This window comes from Mesoplodon bidens, assembly GCF_964165515.1.
Source record: "Mesoplodon bidens genome assembly, chromosome: 15".
Classification (NCBI taxonomy): domain Eukaryota; kingdom Metazoa; phylum Chordata; class Mammalia; order Artiodactyla; family Ziphiidae; genus Mesoplodon; species Mesoplodon bidens.
In genome coordinates, this window is record NC_138171.1 from 82304048 (window position 1) to 82328652 (window position 24605).

The 24605-nt window shown below is 45.4% G+C and overlaps 1 long non-coding RNA gene across 2 annotated transcripts in view; it reads right to left on the reverse strand.

Moving 5' to 3' along the window:
* Nucleotides 1-10652: 10652 nt before the first annotated feature.
* The window catches only part of LOC308629372, an 82893-nt gene continuing 68940 nt past the window's right edge, over nucleotides 10653-24605 (reverse strand). For both annotated transcript variants that reach the window (XR_014017666.1, XR_014017667.1), the window contains 2 exons: nucleotides 18899-18994; nucleotides 10653-12162 (listed from right to left, as the gene is read on the reverse strand). This is a non-coding gene — a long non-coding RNA (uncharacterized lncRNA). The remainder of the gene's footprint in view (nucleotides 12163-18898; nucleotides 18995-24605) is intronic.

Here is a 24605-nt window from a genome sequence, read left to right on the forward strand (position 1 = left end):
ACACCCTTCTAGTTCTCAGGTCTGGGCTCCCAACCCATATTCTAAGGTTACTGGAGCCAGAGGCCATCCTGCCAATTCGTGAGATACTCAGACTCTTGCAGACAAGGGAACGCAGAAATACAGAGCAAGCAAAGCACTAGCCTGGATGCCTGCAAAGAGAAAGCCGATGTATATTTCAGAGGCAAGGAGTCCTCACCTTTCCAGAGCCCCCAGCCTCCCACTCCCCACAAGGCCCTCAGCCCAACAGGATTTACACTAGAGCCCTTTCACCTGGCAGGTCAGGTCTGTAAACATTTCCACTGCCGACTTCTGAAAGAACACATCTTCCTTCTAAGTCGAGAGGGAACGGAGCCAGCTATCCTTCACACCAGAGCTGCTCTTGAAAATACGAGCTTATTAACCTCTGAATAGGCGAAGGGAAGAATAAAGGGCACCTGGGACAAAACTCAGGCAAGAGAGACTCCAAGGGTAGGTCTTGTTAGCGATATAACCTCTTCCTTCAGGAATCTGATGAGGAGCTGTCGGCAGCAGAGGCCTTGGCAGCAGAAACCGCCCTGCTGATCAGGATCTGAAGGCCTCTGTTTGAAAGCATATTCTCTGCAGGGACTTGATGTATTTTTAAAAAGACAGGCAGGAATTACTTATTCCTCCCAGCATATGATTTCTCATTTTTCTTTCAGCAGAAATGGGGAATGGATTGCTCTGGGATTTGAAAGCTTCCCGAGCGTTCGAGGGGGTGGCAGTTAAGAATGACAGTAATGACTTAGGTCTCCTCTGAGGGTGGTCCCTTCATTACTGGGACAGGCAGGGCTCTGGCTCCGTCATTCACACCCTGCCATGCCACCCACCGCTCTGCTTCCCATTTTGTCCATCACAACTCCCCCTGCAAGCTGGCCTCTCTCCAGGACAGCCTTTTGGCCTCACGGGCCACCCCCCAAATGGGGCCCAGGCTGGAGCAAACCGTACAGAGTGCCATCCCTCTCCTTCCCTGCCGACACACACACACACACACACACAAATGCACAGGTACATGTACACACATGTGCACAGGTGGACGGTCAAGAGACCTTGCACCTAAGTGAACATTGTAAGCTATCCGAGAAGTGAATAATGACTCTTACGGAGAGAGGTGGGGCGTGGGGAGAGCTGGCCCCGCCCACATGAATCTGGGGAGGGGTAAGGAGCCAAGGTAGCTGGTCAGTTAGATGCACCAGGACTGCAGAGCAAAGGAAGGGACTGAGTTTCGCAGTCTACTCGTTCGCATCTTTGCCACATCTTCCTAATAGACAGTCGGAGAGTGACCAGCTAGTGCTACACACAGCGATACAGAAGAATCTCATAGATGGAATCTTGAGCAAAAGACAGAAAACACAAATGAGAGCCGAGTACTCTTTCTTAATGTAAAAAAAAAAAAAAAAAAGGGCGGGGGTTGGGTGGGGGCCGTTGGCCAAAAAGAGACAGGAAGGGCTTCTGGAGGCTGGTCACGTCCTGTTTCTTGTTCCGGGTGCTGCTTACATGAGGGTAGCACATTTGTGAAAATTCATCACTTGTCTGCATGAAACCACAACAGAAAGCTGATCCTGTCCCTCCCCTGCTTCAAGGGATTTCCTGGCTGGCCATGGTGGATATAACAGATTCTAAATACCCAGCTCGCTCCATGAAGCCTTCCTTGATTTCCGTCATCCTTCCTCACTCAGTTATAACAGGGACTCCATCACATGGCTACATGTCTGATCTTTGGGTGTGTTTCCAATTAAACCCTGAGTATCTCTAGGGCAGCAACTGGGTCTCACTCATCTTTTGGGTCTGGGTGCCCAGCACAGGACTTGGCATAGAGTAGACACTCTATAGATAATGTTTGATAAACACATGGATGAACAAATGAATGAAAGTCTTCAGAGTCCCTTAGAGCCCGGCTCGTCTTGGTCTTGCTGCCAGCACGGGGCCACGGGCACGGGGTGGGGATGGGGGGTTAGAAGTCAGCTTCCTATGATCATGGCTCCCTCTCCTTGATGCACCACCCACACCGTTGGGCTCACCCCCATCTGGCCTCTCGCCCCACCACCTCACTGAAAGATCTCTAGCTTCGGTCAACAACAACCTTATAAACGTCAAATCCAATGGACTTTTTTCGAGCTTCATTGTGGGGAATCTCTCTGAGGCATCCAGGGTTGTTGAACGTGTCCTCTTCTTCTGAAAACATCATTCTCTGCCAGCCTCTCTGGCAACGCTGTCTCAGGTCTCCTCCTACCTCACTGACAGTCCCTTCTCAGGCTCCTCTCCTGGCCCCTCAATCTTCACTCCCAAGCACACAGGCCTAAGGCCATCTCCCACCCCTACACGCACACACCCAGCTCCACATGTCCCTGTCTCTCAGCTCTGGGATGCTGAGGTCCCACCTTCTACTGGAGAGCTCTTCCTGTGTGCCCCAGACATCCAAGGTCCAATACCTGACACTGAACTTATCTTTTTCTCTCCTAACCGTATTCCTCTTCTTTTGTGAAGACCCTGTTTTGGGAGAATGGCATCACCAGCCACCTCTACCCAAGCCGTAAACCTGGGGGTGATGTTCCCTGTCCCTCACCTTTCCTAACAAATCAGCTCTGAGTCCTAACATCTCACCTACCTGTCACCTCTTCTTTACCTTCATTATTATGGCTTTCGTTCTGGTCCCTGCCCAGGATTTTGCAATAAACTTGTAATTATCTCCATTTCTAGCCTTCATTCTGCGCCAGCAGGATCTTCCTGAAATGCAAATCAGATCACATCACTTCTCTGCTTCAAATCCTTGTAGAGCCCCTCTACCTACAGACTTATACCAAAGTCCTTAGCATGGACTGCAAAGGCTTTCAGAGATCTGGCCTGGCCTGTGATTTCCTCTCTAGCCTTACCTGGCACCACACTCCACTTCCTCCTCAGCATCTGAGAACTTACTGCTTCTTTTAACAACCCAGAATGATTGGTGTCTCTGCCCCTTTGTTTTTGCTCTGAGTACTCTACGTCTGGTTGGAACACCACCCTGTAAGCCACTCGACCCGAGTGTCTCCCTGCTGAACCTCTACCAACCCCATCTTTCCAGGTTCGACTCAGGGTCAGCTCCCGGAAGATGCTTTTCTCAAGCCTCCACTGCCTTGGCAGACCTGGCCATGCTTCCTCCACCCCGCATTCCCCCGGCATATCTCTCCCACAGCACGAACCATACTGACTGCTGTTGCTGAGTTCCACGTCTACCTTCCCTTCTAAACCTTAGTGGCCATGATGATGTATTTGTGGCTTTGTGTTGCAGTGAATGTCCTCTCCACCTCTGGCCTTACCAAGCCCTCCTGGCTCTGCCGCAGGTTGGCCATCCCCCGAATGCTCCCACATGATTGCTTCTCCCTCTTGTATGACTCTTCAGGGCTACTTGGATGTGGATGTGGCCTCCTGCTTCCTCTCAGACCCCTTCATCTTCCTGGGATCCCTTTCCATCCTCTGAGGCTTTCCTTCCACCTTCTATTCCAACTACCTTCTTTCTTCTGGACGGCAGCATCAGTAATCTTCACCCAACCCTACCCTACCCATCCATTCTCCACCAGAGTAGCACAAATACTCATGCCAAAATGCAAACGGACTGCTCCACTACCCCAAGAATAAAAGTCTAGCTCCTTACCTTGGCTAGAGTTCTAAGATCTGCAGCCCAGGCCCCATCTCCTGCATCCCTGCCCTTTTTCTATGCTCCAGCCATTCTAAATGGCCTCTGCCCAGAACCATTCACACTCTCTTCCTCCCTTTGTCTCCCTGAATCCCCACTTACTTTTCATGACTCAACCCAAGTGTTGTGTCCTCTAGAAAAGCCTCTCTGATCCCCTGATTCTTGTGCATTGTCCTTGATATACGTGCCCAGAGAACCGGGTATCTGTGCTCTACCCTGCTGATAGCCTGTTTCCTAATTGCCTTTTAGTTGTCTGTTCTCTGTCCGTACGCAGGGCAGGGCTTGTAACTCATTCTGTTTGCACCACTTAGGATGCTGTTAAGCTGCAAGTTACAGAAACTACCCAAACAGTGCTTTAAACAGACTAGGAGGTTTGTTTTTCTCATATACCAAGAACTCTGGAGGTCCATTTTGGTGATCTGATGATGCTGCAAGTGACTGATTCTTTCAAGATTTTTGCTCCAACGTCTTTAATATAGTCTTTGCCCCTCATGTTCATTTCACAGTCCTAAGGTGGCTGTTCCACTCGAGCATCCCATCTACTTTCCAGAGATGGGGGAGGATGAAGAGCAAAGGAGCCTGCAGGTCGAGCCAGCCCCCTCCTAGCTGCAAGGAGGGCTGGGCCACGTGGTTTGTAACCAGACATGCTGCTGCCCGGAACAAAATCATCATTTTCTTAACAGCAGAATGGACAGCAAGAGGCCGCTGTTGATGTCTGCCGTATCTTAGAATCCTCAGAACTTAACCGAACCAGCCAAGAGTAGAGCTCAGTAAATCGGGGTTGAATGAATGAATGAGCTGTAATAAATACACACAGCCAGATCATTGGGGACCTAGAAGAAACGCATCAGAATCGGACAGGTGGTGCTGGTGGGGGTAGGGATTAAATCATCCCTGCTTCGGCCGCGAGGGAGACCCTCTCACACTCGCTCCAGGGCCTTCCCTCCAGGTTCCTGCTATCAGGTCTCAAAGTTCTTCCCTCGGCCCTGGGTGCTCACGTGGTGCCCTTCATGGGGCAGCCCTGGGGCTCGATGGTATCTGAGACCAGGATGATCTTCCCAAAGTGCTCTGGGCTCTGAGGTACTCCTCCTCCAGGCTGAAACTATTTCTCCTGTGGGGAAATTTGAAAATGGAAATGTGCAAAAAAGACAAAAGCAGAGACTTCTGCAAAGCAATCAACATTTTGAGGCAGTCTTCTAAACGTTCTCTGTATATAAATTTCATAAAATAAATTTGGAGTACACACTACATACTGTTTTGTAATTTCCCGATTTACTTTATCGTAAACATCTTTCCACGCTAATTAACAAGTCCTGGCCATAATTTTAAGTGTTGCTACCTTGGATTCCATTGTAATGTCTTGTTTATGCTTGATCTTCACTTTCCACCCACAGCTCCATGGATCACCCCTCAGGGCTTAACTCCAATATGTCAGCTTGCATCCTGTGAGGAGCAGATGCCAGGATGGAATGGAAAGGCTGAGAAGTTTCCTGGGGGAAATGCCTGCAAAGAATAAAAAAGGAGAGGGGACAGGAGTAGACGAAGAGAGGCTTCAGAGCAGATACAGGCCTGAGTCCTGTGAAAAGAGGGAGGGAAGCGGAGGGGGTTGGGGTAGGGTGAGCCTCAGACTGCATTGCATCTCTGAGAAAGTCACAGCCAGACCACTGGGGAGCCTCATAGCAAGGGTTGCTCATTGAGAGACCCCTGGCAGAAATGACCTGACTCAAGTACCCTCACCACGTTTCATCATTTGCCGGCAGCTGCATGGTCTCAGCGTGAATACTGAGTGGATCTGAAGTTGCAGCAGCTGGAGGCTCTCAGCCAATAACATTCCTCTCAGGAGGTTCTCTGATAAACACCCTGGATGCCTTAGGCATGCTCTCAGGGATTCAGTTATTTTCAGCAGAGTATGAAAATGGAACATGACCTAATTAGTGTAAAACAATGGGCTAGCCATCCTGTGCCCAGAAATGAAGCTCTTCTGCTGGGGCTCATGTTGAGGAAGGCACCTCCCAACCCCATGCTGGCAGCAGTCAGGGATCATATTGGTTTCACAGTGTTGACTGTGGATGAGCTGTTTGCCCAGCTGATGACAGAGGAAGGACCTCCAAGAGAGGGCAGGCAAAAATTAGGAGGTAAGTAAGCCCATGGTGTATGGGACAAAGAATCATGTTCTTGCTTACAATAGTAACTCTCTCAGGCCACTGCAGGAATGCATTCTGGGTCCCTCCTGATACCCATCAATCTGACAGCCTATATTGATCTCTGAAGCTTGACTGTGACTACTTGAAGCACGCCTCTTCTGGCTGGCTAGGTACTACGGCCTTGCCTGGTAGAGAAGTTCTTTTTTAACGGTTTCAGCATGCTTCAGTTCTCCCTCTAAACCAGGGATTGAAGACTCAGGGGCTTTTGCCCTGGACGCTGTACCTGGTACGGGAATTTTGGTGCATTTGCTTTGCTGCCGGGGCACTCTCAGGAGAGGGAGTGAGGGGGGAAGGGCAGAGCCGGGGAAGAAGCCGAACTGGGTATGGCCTCAGCTGGAGTGGAGCTTCGGCCTGATACCACGGGGAGCTCTGGAGCAGGAAATGTCCCACAGGGCTGGTCCCCCCTTGAGGCAAGGAAGCAGAGGGGGATGGGGTAGGGTGAGCCTTTTGCACGCCTGTGTCAGTCCATCATTAGCTAGGAGAACACCTGATAGGAAAGGGCACGTGACTTCTTAGGAGGCAGCCCCCATTTAGCTGAGAAGAATGATTTGGAGACGGGAAGAGCTGTGAACTGTAGTCTTCACAGGAGGTGGAGGACGGGACACTGGACGGGGTCACAGCCAGCATCCACTACACATCTTTGAGGGAGGTATATCCCCAGTATTAAGAAAAGGGAGAGGTGAGTACTGTGGCAAACAGAGACTACAGGCTCTGTCTGAAGGAGCCACCTGGACCTCGGCTTTGGCCAATTGTGGCTGGCTTGGCATTGCCAGTTATTTGATGACAGCACTTGAAAGTCTGGATTTTTAAACGTTGAGCAAACACTAGGAAGGCAAACAAAACCCTGTGTGGGCCTCCAGGGTACCACTTCTGTGGACTCCTTCCTGCTCAGCACATCAGAGTCCCAGTCCTGATCACGCTTGCTTCGTATCACGGCTAGGAGCTGAATGGGGACACAGGGTCAAACACAGTTTTAGTGAAGCCATTAGAACTCAGTGCTGCTACACGTGGCAGGAAACCAAAAATAACAATGGTTGAAAGAAAACAGAAGTTTGGGGACTGCCCTGGTGGCGCAGTGCTTAAGAATCCACCTGCCAGTGCAAGGGACGTGGGTTCGAGCCCTGGTCTGAGAAAATCCCATGCACCACGGAGCCACTAAGCCTGTGCACCACAACTACTGAGCCTGCACTCTAGAGCCCGCGAGCCACAACTACTGAGCCCGCGTGCCTAGAGCCCGTGCTCCCGCAACGAGAGAAGCCACCGCAATGAGAAGCCCCGCGCACCGCAACGAAGAGTAGCCCCCGCTCGCGGCAACTAGAGAAAGCCAGCACGCAGCAATGAAGACCCAACACAGCCAAAAATAAATAAATAAATTTATATATAAAAAAAGAAAATAGAAGTTTTTTCCTCTCTAATGTAAGTAGAGTCTAGTCTAGCGATGAGGTCCTCAGTGCTGGCGGGGCATCTCGATAATGTTCAGGGACCCAGGCTGTTCCTACTGTGTACTCTGCCATTTTTAAAGCAAGGCTTTTTTCTTCTGATCTGAAACTGTGCCACCCAATGCAGTAGCCACATCACAGAATCTCTGTGGAAGGGTGGCTGGTCCTAACTGATATTTCAAAGACTTAGTATGATGCAAAAAATATTTTATTAAAATTTAATTTGCCTGTTTCTTTCTACTTTTAAAAATGCGGCTGGGCTTCCCTGGTGGCGCAGTGGTTGGGAGTCCGCCTGCCGACGCAGGGGACGAGGGTTCGTGCCCCGGTCCGGGAAGATCCCACATGCCGCGGAGCGGCTGGGCCCGTGAGCCATGGCCGCTGAGCCTGCGCGTCCGGAGCCTGTGCTCCGCAACGGGAGAGGCCGCAACAGTGAGAGACCTGTGTACCGCAAAAAAAAAAAATGTGGCTACTAGAAAATTTAAAATTGTGCGTATGGCTCTCATGTGTGGTTTCTGGTCGTAAGAGCAGGAGCTGCAGCCATCACATCCTCCCACATTGTCCCCAGCAGGAAGGAGAAGGGGCAAAGAAGGGCATGCGCCTGCCTCTTGAGGATGTCTCCTGGGTGCTGCACACAGTAGTTTGACTTATGTCCTATTGGTTAGAACTAGTCACATAACTACAACTAAATGCAAAGAAGGCTGATAAACGTACTACACAATTTGGACACAAGCTACTGTTCCCACTTTATTTTCCACCACCATTGGCGTGAATTTGCTTATTCGCTAACTCGCACACTCACCTACACTTACTCTTCAAAATATGTATTAGTCCCTATTTTGTGCTGGACCTTGTACCACCCATCAGGTTTGCCAAGGTAGGTAAGGGCTCTCACTCTTGAGGAATTTCCATTTAATAGGCGTGGGCAACCTTGTGAAACGAGCGAGAGCTACCAACTATTACAGGCGCTAGGATGGACATTTATAAGAGAGACAAAGGCTTCTTGAGGCAGCCAGAAAATATTCATCAAGGACCTGGCCCTTGAGCTGAGGGTAGGCAGCCAGCCGTGTCCTGGGACTGCTGAGCTGGAGTTACAGCCATCCTGAGACGCCAGCCAGGTTCTCATGCCTCCTCCCTCCCAAGGTAGATGGAGCTGAGAGCCAGGAGTCGCTTCTACCCCCGGGCCATGGGGGAAGGGGGGGCCTGGAGGGCGTCCCTTCTTTATTTACCTTTGTCCACTTGACCGATATTCTTTTTTTCTTTCCCTATAAGCACCTCGCGTTAAAGACAGCTTAGGTGAGCACATCCGTGTGGGCGGGCTACAGAGAACTGAGGCAGGAACACACTGATCTGTTCTGCTCAGTCCCGGCAAGATTCCAATCGCCAGCTTTGAACGGTGCCCCTCAGTTTTCCTCTCGCCCAGCTCCCTCCCTTCTTCCCTCCCCAACGCCATCAACTAGAAAACCTAGGGGTACATTTTAATTTTTATACTTATGTTTTCCACCGTTGGTCTTGTTTAGACAACTTATTAGCTACATGGTTTGTTGGTGCCCTCTAATTTCTTGAATTGGGAACTTAAACTTTTATTCTTCTTTGAATAACTTATCAATTAACATAAATATTTAAGGTTACATATTTTTCTCTGAGCTCTGTGGTTATCCTATATGAACTGATATGTGCTCTTTTGTTATTTTTAAGAAAGAAATTGTGTAATTTTGGTTTTGATTTCCTTTTTGTTCCAAGAGTTGTTAAGGAAGTTGAAAAAATATTTCTACGGTGTTCTTCCCCTTTGGATCAGAGAATTTTATCTGTGCTATTTCGACATCTTGGGATTTGTTGATTTTCTTTTTTGAGGACTAATAGATGGTTAACTTTTGTGAATGTTCCAAGGTTCTTAAAAGGACAATATAGTCACCTAAAACTTGTATAATATCGTAAATAAACTATCCCTCAAAAAAAAAAAAAAAAAAAAAAGGAAACCTGGGGTAGAATCAGGCTGCGGTAGAAACATAACTAACGCAGGCTCTGTACCATCCTCTCCTTGACTTGGGAGGGACCAGACCAGGAGGTAAGAGAGACCTTTCTCCCTACGTGATCCTTCGGTGACCTCCCACGTTTCTGCACTTTCTCACCCCATCCTCGGCCTTTTGCCATGAATGAGAGCTGGCTCACTCCATTCCTCACCATGCTGGACCTTTAAGCCCAGGTTAGCCTCCCTTTCCATCTCTGACTAAAGCACAGGAAAAATCCCTTTTAATTCCTGGGTCAATCAACAACATTAGGATTTTTCAAATGTTGCATTTATGGGAAACCCAAGGAAAATAACGGTGACCAATAGCAAAACAAGGAAATCTAGGCATGAACAAACGTAGAGAAGGCAGCTCTGGGCCTGGCGTGGGTTAGACCCACCGAGTATTGAGGGCTGAGCAAGACCCAGCCCCACTCTGAGCTGCCAGGGAGTTGGGCCAGAGATCCAGAACCAGACTGCCTTGGCTCCAGTGGCCTCATTCATGGGGTCCCAGGCAAGTCAGTAAAACCCTCTTTGTTTGTTTCCTTATCTATCAATCTAGCACCCACTTAGAGGGCAGGTTAAATGAGTTAAGAGTTTAATGTGTGAAGGATTACATAAGCTAATTCACGTGAGAGTTCTTTCCCCAGATCCTAGCCACAGTAAGTGCTAACTAAATTTAGTTATGATGATTATTATTACTAAACATGAGACAGAAGCATGGCCTTGGATCCACCTTGACCTATGCTATTAAAACTTTCTCTGAAGGCTGAGGAACTAGTTGATTTTTTTACACCCCAAGCATCACTGTCAACAGGCTTTGCCCTGAGCCAGTATCAGCCTTTTAAACCTGGAGAGGAAACTATCAGCTTTGTGTGGACTTTTAAGGCAACCATGTCTTCCTCCTTTCCACAGAATCCTTTGGAGGGAATGTGGTCCCCTTCTCACAAAGGAGTTCCTTGTCCCTCTCTGAAGATCAGGGCTGGACTTTGTTCTAAAAGAGATGATGCCCTCATGTGGTATTCATTCTGTCTCTCATCATCTCATGCAGCTGCTTTCTGCAGAGGGCTATGCTGGCTTTGGGCAGCTAGCTCCTTCCTTCCCTCCCTCCCTCCCTGTCTCCCATCCTTCCTCCCTCTTTGTCTGTCTTTCTTCTGATTTTGTTTTGTTTTTGCTTTCACGATTATTCTGTAGGGGAGGAAAAATAACTTTCCTTCTATCCTAAGTTCTTGGCTGAGATGCCCCTCTAATAAAGGATAGATTAACAGGAGAAAAAGAAAAACAATTTTTATTATGTAGGTACAGGAGCCCCACAAAGATATGAGATGGTTGAGGCTTATATACCATCCTGAGCTAAGGAATGGGTTGAGGTCTGGGGCTTCAAATCGGGGGAGGTGAGAAGAGGAAATGTTTAGTAAACAAAGGTTGCCCTGCCATGGCTCTAAGTCTCTCAAGCAAAAAGTTATCTCTGGTTATAGTAGCTCTCTTCCTGGTAATGTAAATTTCCCTTATAAAGGGGTAATTTATACTGTTTTTAGAGCTTCTCCTGTGTCTGCAGTTTCTCAAAATAAGCTATTCAGAATAGTCCTTATGCCTCCAAAGAGACATATTTGGGGATGGCATAATCTATCTTCAGTTCCCAACTTTTAAAAAGCTACCAGAAAAGAGCCAGCAACCCATTCTTCATGCTCAGCACTCTGCCCTGACTCTAGGTGTGGACACCAGGCACTTCTCAAACAACTCAGAACACCACAGAGGCAGCCAACAGCTCATTTGTGTGTGAATCACTCTTTGTGGATTTTTAGCCTCATTTTCTCTTTGGTATTCGGCCCTGGAGTGGTTCAACCCCTCAATGTTTTTTTTCTCTGATTCCCATGGCTCAAAGGGAACTTCTCTAACTTTAGATGAACTCTAGGAGGTTTTAAATGGATGTTTCCCAATGTATATTTCAAGGGTATGCTTTCTAGTAGAGTAATGGACATTCACATAATAGAAGATTCTATGATCAAATAAATTTATGATTACTGTGTTGGACAGAAATTTTAAAAAATTAGCTTGCAGGACACGTTAAAATCTTTAAAAGATTAGTATGCCTTGTAAATCTGCATAGGATTAACCTATAATTTGAATAATTCACACACACACACACACACACACAAATGAGAAATAGTGAACACATCTCAGAGAACCAGTTCTCACTGAACACCCTTTTGAGACCAGAAGGAAGGGAGCAGCCACAACCATTAAAAGAATGAGGAGGAGAGGCTAGAGAAGACAGAAGAACCTGACCACACAAGGCCCTGAATACCTACCTAGCTGCCCAAAATCGACGTGACCCTATCGCACTGGGGAGCCACGAAGGAATTTGAGCAGAGCAGAAATCCCTCATCTCCACTTGTTCCTCTTTTCCCTCAGTACCTCATCCAGTGCTTGAAAATCCCAACACTCCGCCCAGTCTCCTTCCTCCTTGGTTGGGGCAGGGGTGTCTGGTTTAACCTCACGGCCCAGGACTACGTCATCCAGATTGCTCGAGGTGGCATCCGTCTCTGCTTGTCTGGTTTCCAGGCTCTGGACATGCCTCTGCCCACAGGGTCCTTCTGGACCTTCGACGATGTCTTCTTGGGCAGCTAGGTGGCTGTCTTGGACAGTGGCGACAGGAAAGGTGGCACCCCAGAAGGGCTAGCACGCTATCGTGATCACGGAGCAGGACAGCAAAGGAGTGGGTTCTCGCAGGTGCAGTTCTCCAAGTAACGCCCTGGTTAGGCGCATGCACACTGGGTGCTAGCCGAGGCCCTGCTACTCAGTAAAACCCCACTATTTCCACTGAAAAAAAAAGAAAGAAAATTAAAAAACAGGATACAGCAAGAACTGGTTAGAACCAACTACGCCCAAGATGGTGGAGGATTTGACCTCCAGGAGACCTCACGCCTCATTATACGCTCATTGTAATAGATTACCATCTAAATGACACACCCATTGGTGCCATGACAGTTGCAAAGCCAACCATAAAGGGCTAAAAAGTAAGTGTGGCCCAGTTCCTGGAAATCCCCGCCCCCTCCCCCAAAGTATAGATGATGAGAATAATCCTCCCACTCCTTAGTGTATGAAATTACCCAGCCCATAAAAACTAACCACCCACACACCCGGGGCCACTCTCACCTTCTGAGATGGACCACATTCTGCCTATGGAATGTGTATCTCTCTAAATAAACCTGCTTTCACTTTACGATGGCTCACTCTAGAATTCTTTCCTGTGCAAAGCCGAGGACCCTCACTTGGCAGCCAGTCCCAGGAACTCACCCAAGACCTGGAACATGACCGTTCTCTCACTCCCCCTTTTCCTGTACCACTTTGGGAAATGAAGATCTAAACAGTGGAATACCATACAACCACTAAAAAGGATGCAATAGGTTTATGCATGATTTCTTAGAAGGATGCCCATGATACAGTAGACAGAAACAAAAATTTCTCAACAGTATGTAGGTGAATGTAAATATGTGAGTGTCAATATGCTTGATGGGCATAGAAAGGGGCTGGAGGTGTGTCTATCACAGGGGAGAAATGCCGCCCATGGAGTGGGGAGGGGGTTGGAGAGGTGGGAAGGAGAAGTTAGTTTTATTTATTTTACCAATAAATAAAATAATTATGAGAGATTATGAATGATTTTACTCTGTGGGTTTTCTATATTTAAACAATAGAAACCTTAAAAATTCATAACAAACACATCTAGTAGAGGTCCTTGATCACTATACCCTTACACTTCTGCTAATACCAAGGGTCTTGATGAATTGAAAACAATGTACACCCAGTGCTGGAGCTTTGGGCCTTATTTTTATCATGAGGAAAGTTTGTCACTTAAATTTGACTCATTAGAGTTAAGGTTCTCGGAAGACAAAAAAAAATTTACATCATGAGGAATGTTTGTCTGTCACTTAAATTTGACCATTAGAGTTAAGTGTCTCGGCAGACAAAAAAAAATTTACCTTTCCCAGCTTTCCAATTTCAGGTGAGAATGTTGGCCGGAGATAAATACATAAGGGAATAAGTGAAGAATAGGTGTTCCTGGCTGATATCTCATTGCTGCAGAGCTAGGGAGTAGAAAAATGAGAATGTTTCTAAGGAATCTCTTCTTTCTTCCCCCGACCGATCTGTCTCACATCAGCCAAAATGGAACAATTTGTTGGTTTTCTTTCTTAACTGTACCAGGGAGATGTTTTAATGACCCTTTGTTGGTGAGCTCTTGGTACTCCCAGTATGTTTCCCCTATCAGCCAATTTTGTCTCCATTGTTCACAGAACTGCTGCTCTGTCTTCTGAGAAATTGAAAAACTGTTATGGTTAAGTAATAAAGAGATAATGCTGGGTGACAAATGCCTGTGGAAGCAAGAGCCAGAAAGATTTAATAATATCCAGTGAGTTATGACTATAATCATGTTTTCTATTTGAAACAAAGAAAACTGGTAGCAGATGTCCTGCAGCAAATCTATATATCTCTTCTCTTTTTTTGTACCAGTTGCCTGGTTCCCAGCTCTTAGATCATGACAGTGAGGGCGCATGGACCACCCTGAGACTGAAGACATTGCGTAGGTTAGGGTGGTGGCTTCTGTGGAGTTGCCCCCAGTCCCTCCAAGCAGAGCCTGAGATAAGGCTTTGAATGCAGCAGCAGGGGAGTTGGCAAGTAAGATGGGCAGGGAGGGAGGCAATCCAAGGGGTGTTATTTGATCAGGTTGCTTCTCCAGTGAGTGGCTGGGACTCAGTCCTGCTGGGATCATCTGGGAGACTGCGGAAAACATGCCTCAGAATTGATGTACCCAAGAGACAAGGAAACTGGGACATTTATCCTCCAACTCTCATTTCTTTTTGGCTGACAGCTGCTCCTGAGTATGCCCTCAGCACTTCCAGACAGTTCTGTGGGTGGACTGAGCATGCCAAAGGGGAGCCTGTAGTGTGCTCCAGGTGTTTGAAGAGCATGCATGGAAAGGTGAGTGCCAAAGGGATACAGGCAGGGCGGGGACAGCATCCTTCACAGGTTGAATGCACAAGGGGCAGATCTGTGATGCTTTCATGTGATCCCAAAAGTTGGATTAGAGTATCTTTCTATTAACATTACGGTAGAGCTCAGGCAAAGGTATAAAAAGGGAACACGAGAGAAGGAGACAGAAGAGGGATGAAAAAGGGGCAAAGAAAGGTGAGGGGACAAAGAAGAAGCAACATAAGATGGAGGAAGTCCCAAGTGGCAGACGGTGTAGCAAAGTGTCTCTGCACTGTAGGCCAGTTGTATCGTCAACATTTTCACTCAATTACATGGTAACAAAACAGGTAGAGCTGATAAAGGAGTGAAGACAATTCTTGCTACCCCTTAATAAGAACCTGTGTTGCCGTCACTTAAAAAGGACCAGGCCTTGGGGCTTCCCTGGTGGCGCAGTGGTTAAGAATCCACCTGCCATTGCAGGGGACATGGGTTCGAGCCCTGATCCGGGAAGATCCCACATGCTGTGGAGTAACTAAGCCTGTGTGCCACAACTACTGAGCCTGCACTCTAGAGCCCATGAGCCACAACTATGGAGCCCACACATCACAACTATGGAGCCCGTACATCACAACTAATGAAGCCCATGCGCCTAGAGCCCATGCTCTGCAACAAGAGAAGCCACCACAATGAGAAGCCCGCACACCACAATGAAGAGTAGCCCCAGCTCGCCACAACTAGAGACAGCCCACGTGCAGCAGCAAAGACGCAACGCAGCCAAAAACAAATAAATCAAAAAAATAAAAAAGGACCGGCCAGGCCTCATGTTGGTTGTTTCACACAGGTTAACTGTAATTTTCACATGGAGCCTGTGATGTGGGTATTATTGTCCTATTTTACAGTTGAGAATACTGAGGCATGGAGGAGTTAAGGGATTTGTAAGCCATTGTTCGTTTCGGAACTAGCTCCAAAATTTACGTTATTTCCTGTACAGAGTGTTACACTCTGCAAACCACTAAGAAGAACGACTCTGTTTGGCAAAAACTGCACTTGGAGTCAGGTTGAGCACATGGGCTCAAGCAGCCCATCCCTTGACATTTAAGTCTTCGGCTCTGACACACACAGGAACATAACGAGTTTGTTTGGGCCTGATGTGTTAGGTGGATAGCAATTCCCAGGCCCCCAAGGATGGAAGCACCTCGTCCAGGATGGAGGCCCTTCTAGCCGTTCCAGGATGGCCTGTGCATTGTGCTCCGCTCCCCAGCTTCCTGCACAGAGCCCAGCTTCCAGAGGATCGTAAACTCTGAGCACGTCTGGTGCTGCCATACTTAGTGTGGAGACATTTATGGAAGTGGACCCCTCAACAGCAGGTGATGACGGCACCTAACTCCTCTGGGGGCACCTCTAAGGATTCACTTTGACACCTTGTAGAAATAACTGATGTCTTAGGTCAGGTTCCTTAAAAGCAGCGCCTGAGACAGCTTTCAGTTGGAAGGTAATTCACAGGGATGAGGAATAAGGTCTTCTGACTGTAAGAGGTGCTGCTAAGCCAGAAGACATGTTGCCTACAGGAGTCATAAGTCAGCTAGAGCAATCAAAATAATCCTGACTAAAGAAGATGTGGTACATATATACAATGGAATATTACTCAGCCATAAAAAAAGAACAAAATAATGCCATTTGCAGCAACATGGATGGACCTAGAGATGGTCATACTGAGTGAATTAAGTCATACACAGAAAGACAGATGTCATAAGATTTCACTTATATGTGGAATCTAAAAAACAGGGTACAAGTGAACTGATTTACAAAACAGAAGTAGAGTCATGGATATAGAAAACCAACTTATGGTTATGAGGGGATGGGGCAGGGGGAGGGGTAAATTGGGAGATTGGGAGTGACATATACATACTACTATATATAAAATAGATAACTAATAAGAACCTGCTGTACAGCATGGGGAACTCTACTCAGTACTCTGTAATGGCCCATATGGGGAAAGAATTTAAAAAACAACAATAAAAAAAGAGTGGATATATATGTATAACTGATTCAATTTGCTGTACACCTGAAACTAACACAACATTGTAAATCAACGATACTCCAAAAAAAATTTTTTTTAATTAATCCTGAAGCTGGATAATTGAGTCAAATAAATACCTTGAAAAAGATTGCTTGCTACATGACTATCTGTGTATGTAATAGGCAAGAAGCAACTGAACTTCATCTTTGTTTTAAAATGGGGTCTGGGCCATTTAGATTAATTTGTTTAAGGAAGCAGGGAGGAATTCAGGAGAGACCTGACCCCTTGGGATCCCAGAGAAATTTGGCCAACAGGATTTGTTGCACTAACAACCCCATGTAGAACTCCTTCTAGGCAACTCAAGTTATCGGATCCTGCCCATCTCATAGTGACCCAGGGATACCAGGAAAGCACACAGAATATTCTTTCCCCAGGCAGACAGCCAGTCTCAATGCCATACAGAGCAATGTTGTTTCGGCTTTACTGCTCTGTACAATGGATACCAGGAGGAGGTGACTTCCCCATGGAAACAGTACTCTGTCAGATTGCAATACCCAGTCTAATGTACCCACAGAGACCACTGCTTAGCTTGCTTGACTTTTTTCTTATTTAGTTTTAGCTCCTTAAGGACAGGAGCCTTGTCTAGCTTAGTATTTGATCCTCAACACATTTTTGAGGAATGAATGAATGAGGGAGTGAGTAAGTGGGTGCTGAGTACCTGCCTCTGACTGTTGCTAGGCTCTCGGCTCCAGACCCACCAGTCTATGCTCTACCTTTGGATGCCCGGCCCGGTGAACTCCATGGCTCCTAGTCAGCTGGCTTCTGGGCAGGTTCTGCTAAGCAAAGGCTCTAAGGGAGAGTGGAAGGCTGGAGGTGGGGCTCAGCAGGGCAGGGGGAGGGAGACTTCATTATTCCTGTCTTGCTGCTATTCTTGTCAGCGTGGTCCCACCATAGCACTTTCCCCAGGGACACTCGTTAGCTCTAGTTTTCAGCCTCATCCTGCTCTCCCAGAGCCTGCCTCATATCCCCTTAGAAGGACCTGCCACAGCTGTGGTACGCCCACCCTCTTTAAAGATCTGGGTGTAGATCCATGGGGCTCCTCCTCCTAGAAACTCTCAGAACTCTGATTTCTTCCCTTTGTTCCTCTGGCCCTAAGGAGGTAGCTGCTTCCTGCAGTTACTACCCTAGTATTTCCTTTTGCTTTCCTCCAGTATCTGTGTAATTACATTCTCTCTTTTAAAATCCCTTATGTGGCTTCTGTTTTCTAGACACTGACATGATCTTTTAGCAACCCTGTGATGTGGGTATTACTGTCTCCATTTTGCAGATGAAGAAAGTGGTGCTGCAAGGAATTGTAGCATTCCCAAGTATTCGCATCCAGGACATGTTGGAAAAGGCAGTATGTTGTGGTCAGATAATCTGAATTTGAATCCTGCTCTTATGGTTTATATTGATTTTTACTTTTATTATTACTTTTTAAAGATCTATTTATTTATTTAATTTATTTTTGGCTGCATCAGGTCTTAGTTGCAGCACACGGGATCTTCACTGAGGCATGTGGGATCTTTCACTGTGGCGCTCGGGCTTCTCTCTAGCTGTGGTGCACAGGTTCCAGAGTGTGTGGGCTCTGTAGTTTGCGGCACACAGGCTCTCTGCTTGAGGTGCGTGAGCTCAGTAGTTGTGGTACACGGGCTTAGTTGTTCTGCGGCATGTGGGATCCTAGATCCCCCGAACAGGGATCGAACCCGCGTCCCCTGCATTGTAAGGCGGATTCTTTACCACTGGACCACCAGGGAAGTCCCTGTTTTTTACTTTTAAATTTACATACAGCAGAATTCATCCTTTCTAGTGTATGGATCTATGAGTTTGGACAAACAAATATAGTTGTGTTAACCCCTCTGCAATCAACAGAATAGTTCCATCACTCCCCAAAATTCCCTCACACTGTCCCATTATAGTCAACTCTTCCCCCACCTCTAGCTCTTGGCAATCAATGTACATTTTCTATTCTTATAATTTTGTCTTTTCCAGACTGTCATATAAATATGCTCAAATAGAATGTAGGTTTTTGAGTCTGGTTTGTTTCATTTAGCATAATTTATATGAGATTTTGTTTTTGCACAAGTTCATTCCTTTTTGTTACTGAGTAGTATTCTTTTATGTGGATGCATAATAGTTTTTTTCATTCACCAGTTGAACGGCATTTCGATTGTTTCTAGTTTTGGATGAAGACAAATAAAGCAGCTATAAATATTCACTTATGGATTTTTGTGTGGACATAAATTTTTATTTTTCTCGGGTAAGTACTTAGAAGTGGGATGTCTGTATCATGTGCTAATTGTATATTTAACTTTGCAAGAGAAATAGCCAAATTGTTTTCTAAGGGGCCAAATCATTGTGCATTATCACCAACAGTGTATGAGAGTTCCAGTTGCTCCAAATCCTTGTCAGCACTTGGCATCGTCAGTTTTTGTTTTTGTTTTTTAATTTCAGGAATTCCAATAGGTTTGTTGTGATGTAGTACATTATGAAAGCATATGGATGGGACTTTGGACCATGTACATTTACCTTGAAAGGCTGCAGAGCATCGTGGCTAAGAGTCCAGACCTTGCAGTCAGCTTTAGTGCTCACTACCTTTGTAAACACAGGTCTCAGTTTCCTTATCTGTAAGATGAGGATAATAATAGAATATATACTTTAAAAGGTTGTTGTGAAGGTTAAATTAGTTAATATATGTAAAGCACTGGTACAGAGTAAGTACCACCTAAGTGATCATTATTATTGCTATTATTTTACTCAGGGCTGGACCACTGCTTAGCTACCTGGTGCCCACATTTGCACAAAAGCAAAGCTGAGAGGTCATACCTTGGGCTCCAAACAGCAAATCTTGAAGCTTTTTGATTGCATCTTCCATCTTCTCAAGTTTCTATACTACAGTTCTTTTTAGAAGCCATTTTGTGTGTAATGCAATGCCCATCCTCACTTTGCAAAAGTCCAATTTTAAAGCCAGCATTTGAACTTCAGTGATTAAAGAAAGCATTTGAATTGTTATAGATTCCCATCTCCGTCCAAACAATATGCTTTTAATAGGAACACAGCTTGTGATTCACCCTGTTTCACTTTGATCTGCAGTGCAGTATGCATCATCAACATTAAGATGAAATTACTCTGCAATCACACACATGGAGCTCATACTCACAGTAATTGCACAAAGAAAACCTCATTATCCTGCAATATGCGCTTCAAAAACAAACATACAACCTTTTCTCCCTCTAGTGGCACATTTAAAAAGCAACCTCAAGTATCACAGAGGCCAGTCTTGCGCATTAAAATCAAGGGAAGCCAATAGAGAGTTTACCCAAGACTTGGGAGATTCATAATATTTGTTTATTATTGACTGTGGGGAAAAGTTTCATTTTATTTATGCCAGATAATATTGCTGTCAACACAACAGGCTGGATTATAGCCATAGGAGTTTTGTGATTTATCCTCACTTGGCACTTTATTTTGTATTAAAAACAATAAAATAGAAGTCTACAAATATTGGGTAGTCAGGGATTCTGATTGCAGGCAGCCTCTTGGGAGAATGAGATACTCCCCCTGCCCTTTAAATGTTTATCATCTCTGAATAGTGATGCTTCACTGCAGTCAGTTGGATAGTGTCACCCCCAAATTCAGGTCCACCCAGAACCACAAAAGGTGACCTTATTTGGACATAGGGTCTTTTTTGATGTTAGTCAAGATGAGGTCACTCTAGATTTTAGGGTGGGCCTTAAATCCACTAACTAGTATCCTTATAAGAAGAGGAGAGGACACATAGGGAGACAGACACACAGGGAAGAAGCTCGTGTGAAGACAGAGGCAGAGACTGGAGGGAGGCATCTACAAGCCGAGGAACGCCAAGGGTTGCCAGCAGCCACCAGAAACTAAGAGAGAGGCATGAGAGGCTCTCCGTCAGAATATTCACAGGAACCAACCCTGCTGACAACACCTTCATTTTGGATTCTGGACTCTCAAACTATGAGAGAATCCACTTCTGTTGGTTTGAGCCACCCAATTTGTGGTAATTTGTTGCGGTCACCCTAGGAAACTAACACAATTACTCTGATGGGTAAGAACAGGGACCCTTTCCATAGTTACTATTGTGTGCCTAGGCACTCAGAAGCAGTTTATATAATAGATTAACTCATTTAATTCTCATGGTATCACTGGGATAGCTACTATTATAATATGTGGTTTGCACAGGAGTAAAACTGACTCTCTGAGAAGCCACGTGACTTACTTAGGGTCACATGACTTGCTATTGTTTAGATGTGGCTGCCACATGTTCTTTTACGCCTGGTGAGTGTCTGAGATTATTCTTTTACTATTTCACTTAAATCATTCATTTGTTAGTTTTAAACTTTGTTTTATTGAAGAATATATTACATATAGTAAACTATGCAAACTTTATATCTATCTATATCTATATCTAGATAGATAGATAGATAGAGTAGTGAATTTTTACATATGTGGATACCACCCAGATCAGCACCCTAGAAGACCCTGCCATGACCCTTCCCATATAACATTTTAATATTAAATATTACAAAAGTCATATAAATTCTTTATGACTTTAAAATGTAACAAAGCTATGAAAATTAATCATTTCTCTCTCACATTATCCCTTATTCCTACCTCCAGCATATTAGTCATTGTTACTGTGTATGGTGTATATCCTTCTAGACTTTTTCTATGTTATATTTTTATTTATGTATGTGGATACATGCATAGTCTTATATAAGTATATATGTTTTGTACAGGTATATATGTGTGCACACACATGCACAAACACACATTTATACGCACAAACACACACTTATATGCATGGCCACACACATCATTCTCCCAATACGGTATAATTTTATAAATATCCTGTACCTTGCTATCTTTCCACTTGTCAATGAAAATTCAATTAACTATCAAGTTAAGAAGAAAAAAAGAGAATTTTATTCGAGCCAAACTGAGGATTATAACCCGGGACGGAGATTCTAAGAAAGCTCTGAGAACTGTTCCGCCTGTTAGAAGTCGAAGGCACAGTCATATACATTTTTTTAAATAAATTTATTTATTTTATTTATTTTTATTTTTGGCTGCGTTGGGTCTTCGTTGTGGTGTGCAGGCTTTCTCTGGTTGCAGCGAGCGGGGGCTACTCTTCGTTGCGGTGCGTGGGCTTCTCATTGCAGTGGCTTCTCATTGCAGTGGCTTCTCTTATTGTGGAGCACGGGCTTTGGCGCGCGGGCTTCGGTAGTTGTAGCACGCGGGCTCTAGAGCACACGCTCAGTACTTGTGGCGCACGGGCTTAGTTGCTCCGCGGCATGTGGGATCTTCCCGGACCAGGGCTCGAACCCGTGTCCCCTGAATTGGCAGGCGGATTCTTAACCACTGAGCCACCAGGGAAGCCCCATATTCATTTTTGAGACAAAGGATGGTACATCAAAATGACATACTGACATTTTATATAAAGTTCACCAAGGACACATAGTCCTGGTAAGCACATACAAAGCCACCAGCAAGTCACCATGACCTCCTACAGAGCTGGGAACGAATGTTATCCTCTTTTTTTTTTTATTAATTAATTTATTTTTGGCTGCGTTGGGTCTTCGTCGCTGCGCGTGGGCTTTCTCTAGTTGTGCTGAGCGGAGGCTACATTTCATTGAGGTGCGCGGGCTTCTCATTGCAGTGGCTTCTCTTGTTGCGGAGCACAGGCTCTAGGCACGTGGGCTTCAGTAGTTGTGGCTCGTGGGCTCTAGAGCGCAGGCTCAGTAGTTGTGGTGCACAGGCTTAGCTGCTCTGCGGCATGTGGGATCTTCCTGGACCAGGGCTGGGACCCGTGTCCCCTGCATTGGCAGGCAGATTCTTAACCACCGCACCACCAGGGAAGTCCCAAACACTATTCTTTTAAGAAGTTACACTGCTAGCATCAGAAGAAAGAAAAAAAATTGATCTTCACACAAAAAAATTGACCTTTACCGTTGAGCAGGCATTCCCGTCTTTGAGGAGCTCTGGTTAATGTGTGATGCTGATGCACACTGCACATTAGGGAGGGAGGAGGAGGCCCAAACAAACACAGAGAGAGAATGTGATGTTTCATTTTTTTCTTGTCCTGTCTTAAAATATAAATTTTATTTCATCACACCATTAAAATTCCTACCATTTTAAAAATAGACCTACCTGGAAAGAGTAGCACCTGGGCTGCCATCAGCCATTTCTACTTTTGTGGGAAAGAAGTCTCTAAATGAAGACACTGGGCAAGAAAGCAGAGCGGAGCAGATGTTCCAGTCTGGCCCACTCCACTCCACTCCGTTCCACCTCGATAGCCTTAGTGCTAGAGGTTGGAAAGACAAAGCCCACATTTGAAAGACTCCCTTGCACTTCCAGGAGACACCTGCGGTACTTGGAAGGCAGAAGTGAAACAGAGACTGTCCAGCTCCATCTTTCCCTCTTATGTTTCTGCAGAGAGATGTGGTCTTGGCAGTCGTAGCTGGCCAGCCACTGCAGCAGTAGAGGTCCCAGGCTCTCAGAAGGCAGGCCACGAGGGACCCATTTATCAGGATGGGTCACAGCCGAAGGGACATGTTCTTGGCAGTAAGGGTGTGGTGATGGCTTCCTGACAGCAGGTCAGTTCAGAGCCTGTGTGGCCCAGGGACCAAGGGTAGGGTCTGTGGCTTCCTGACCATGGCCAGGAAGCAGCCCCTTTGGGAGAGCTGTTCTGGAAGTCATTCCTGGAAACTCAGCCAAGAGCCCTTCTGCTTCTCCCAATGGATTTGTAGGCATCTACCTCCCTGTAGTAAATCCCTTTCTATATAAAATCGGGTGGCTTCTGACAACCATAATTAAACTACAGGCTCTAGGCATGTAAACAAGAGAAGCCACCGCAATGAGAAGCCCACCCACCACAAGGAAGAATAGCCCCCGCTCACTGCATCCAGGGAAAGCCCGCGTGCAGCAACAAAGAGCCAACGCGGCCAAAAATTTTTTTAAAAAGCATTAAAAAAAAACATAGCTTACTGTATGTTATATGGCAAAATGAAATTTTTAAAAAAAAGAGTTTAAGTGCAGACTCTTCCAGGCCCTACTCCATGAAGACCCTCAGCATCCTCAGTCATGGCAGGTACGAAACATTCCACACTGCCACCTCCGTCCTAGAAATCCACTCCCTTTAGTTTAGTTTCTATTGACCAGAGTATTTAAAAATAAATTTTATAATTTAGAGAGGAAAACTATGACAGGCCAAATTTGGTACAGTCCTCAAACTAATATATATAATATATATAATATTTTAATATATAATATATGTATATGTATATGCAAAATACATTATATAATATATAAAGACATGAATATCTTAGATATATATATCTAAGATATTAGATATCTTAGATATATATATCTAAAAGAGATACATACACTTAAAATATATACATATACCTAAAATATACATATGAAATAGATATATGTATATCTTACATATATACCTAAAAGAGATATACATACTTAAAATATATACATATGTGTAAAATATGTATATGTATATATTTGTATATATGTAAAAATATATATACATACACATATATATGAGACATACACCTAAAGAAACTGAAGGTTTTCAGGACGAGCCTCCCCAAAACGTGCCACTTTGGCACGCAGACTGTTTTGAGATGAAGGCATTCAAGACCCAGCAGATTCAAAGAAAAAAAACAAAAACAGTCTTTCACCCTAAGCTACCTAAAAGAATTTAGATAGGGACCTGGCCCAGAAAGAGAGCTATTACCAAGAGATAACTTTTTATTTGAATGACCCATCTCTATGGCAGGGCAGACATCTAATTACCAAAGCTCTGCTTTTCTTATCATCCTGTGAATCACCCTCCTCCCTTTCAAAGCCCCGAGCCCCTAGCCCATTCGTCAGCTCACGATGGCATATACTTCGCTCTCCGACTCGTCCTTGGGTCTCATAATCCTTGTGCGGTCCGTGTATGTATGTAATTAAAATTTTTTTTTCTCCTGTTAATCTGTCTTATGTCAATTTGATTATTAGATCAGCCAAAGAACCTAGAAGGGTAAAGGAAAAACTTTTCCTCTCCAACTATGTACCTATATACCTAAAAGATAGCCTCTCATGTGTCACCTCCAGTTGTTCGGTAGTGGATGTTTGGACCTATTAAGTTGTGTTTAAGGCTTGGCCTGAATGCAATCTGGAATCGATTAGTGATGTTCCAGTGTATGTCTGCCCT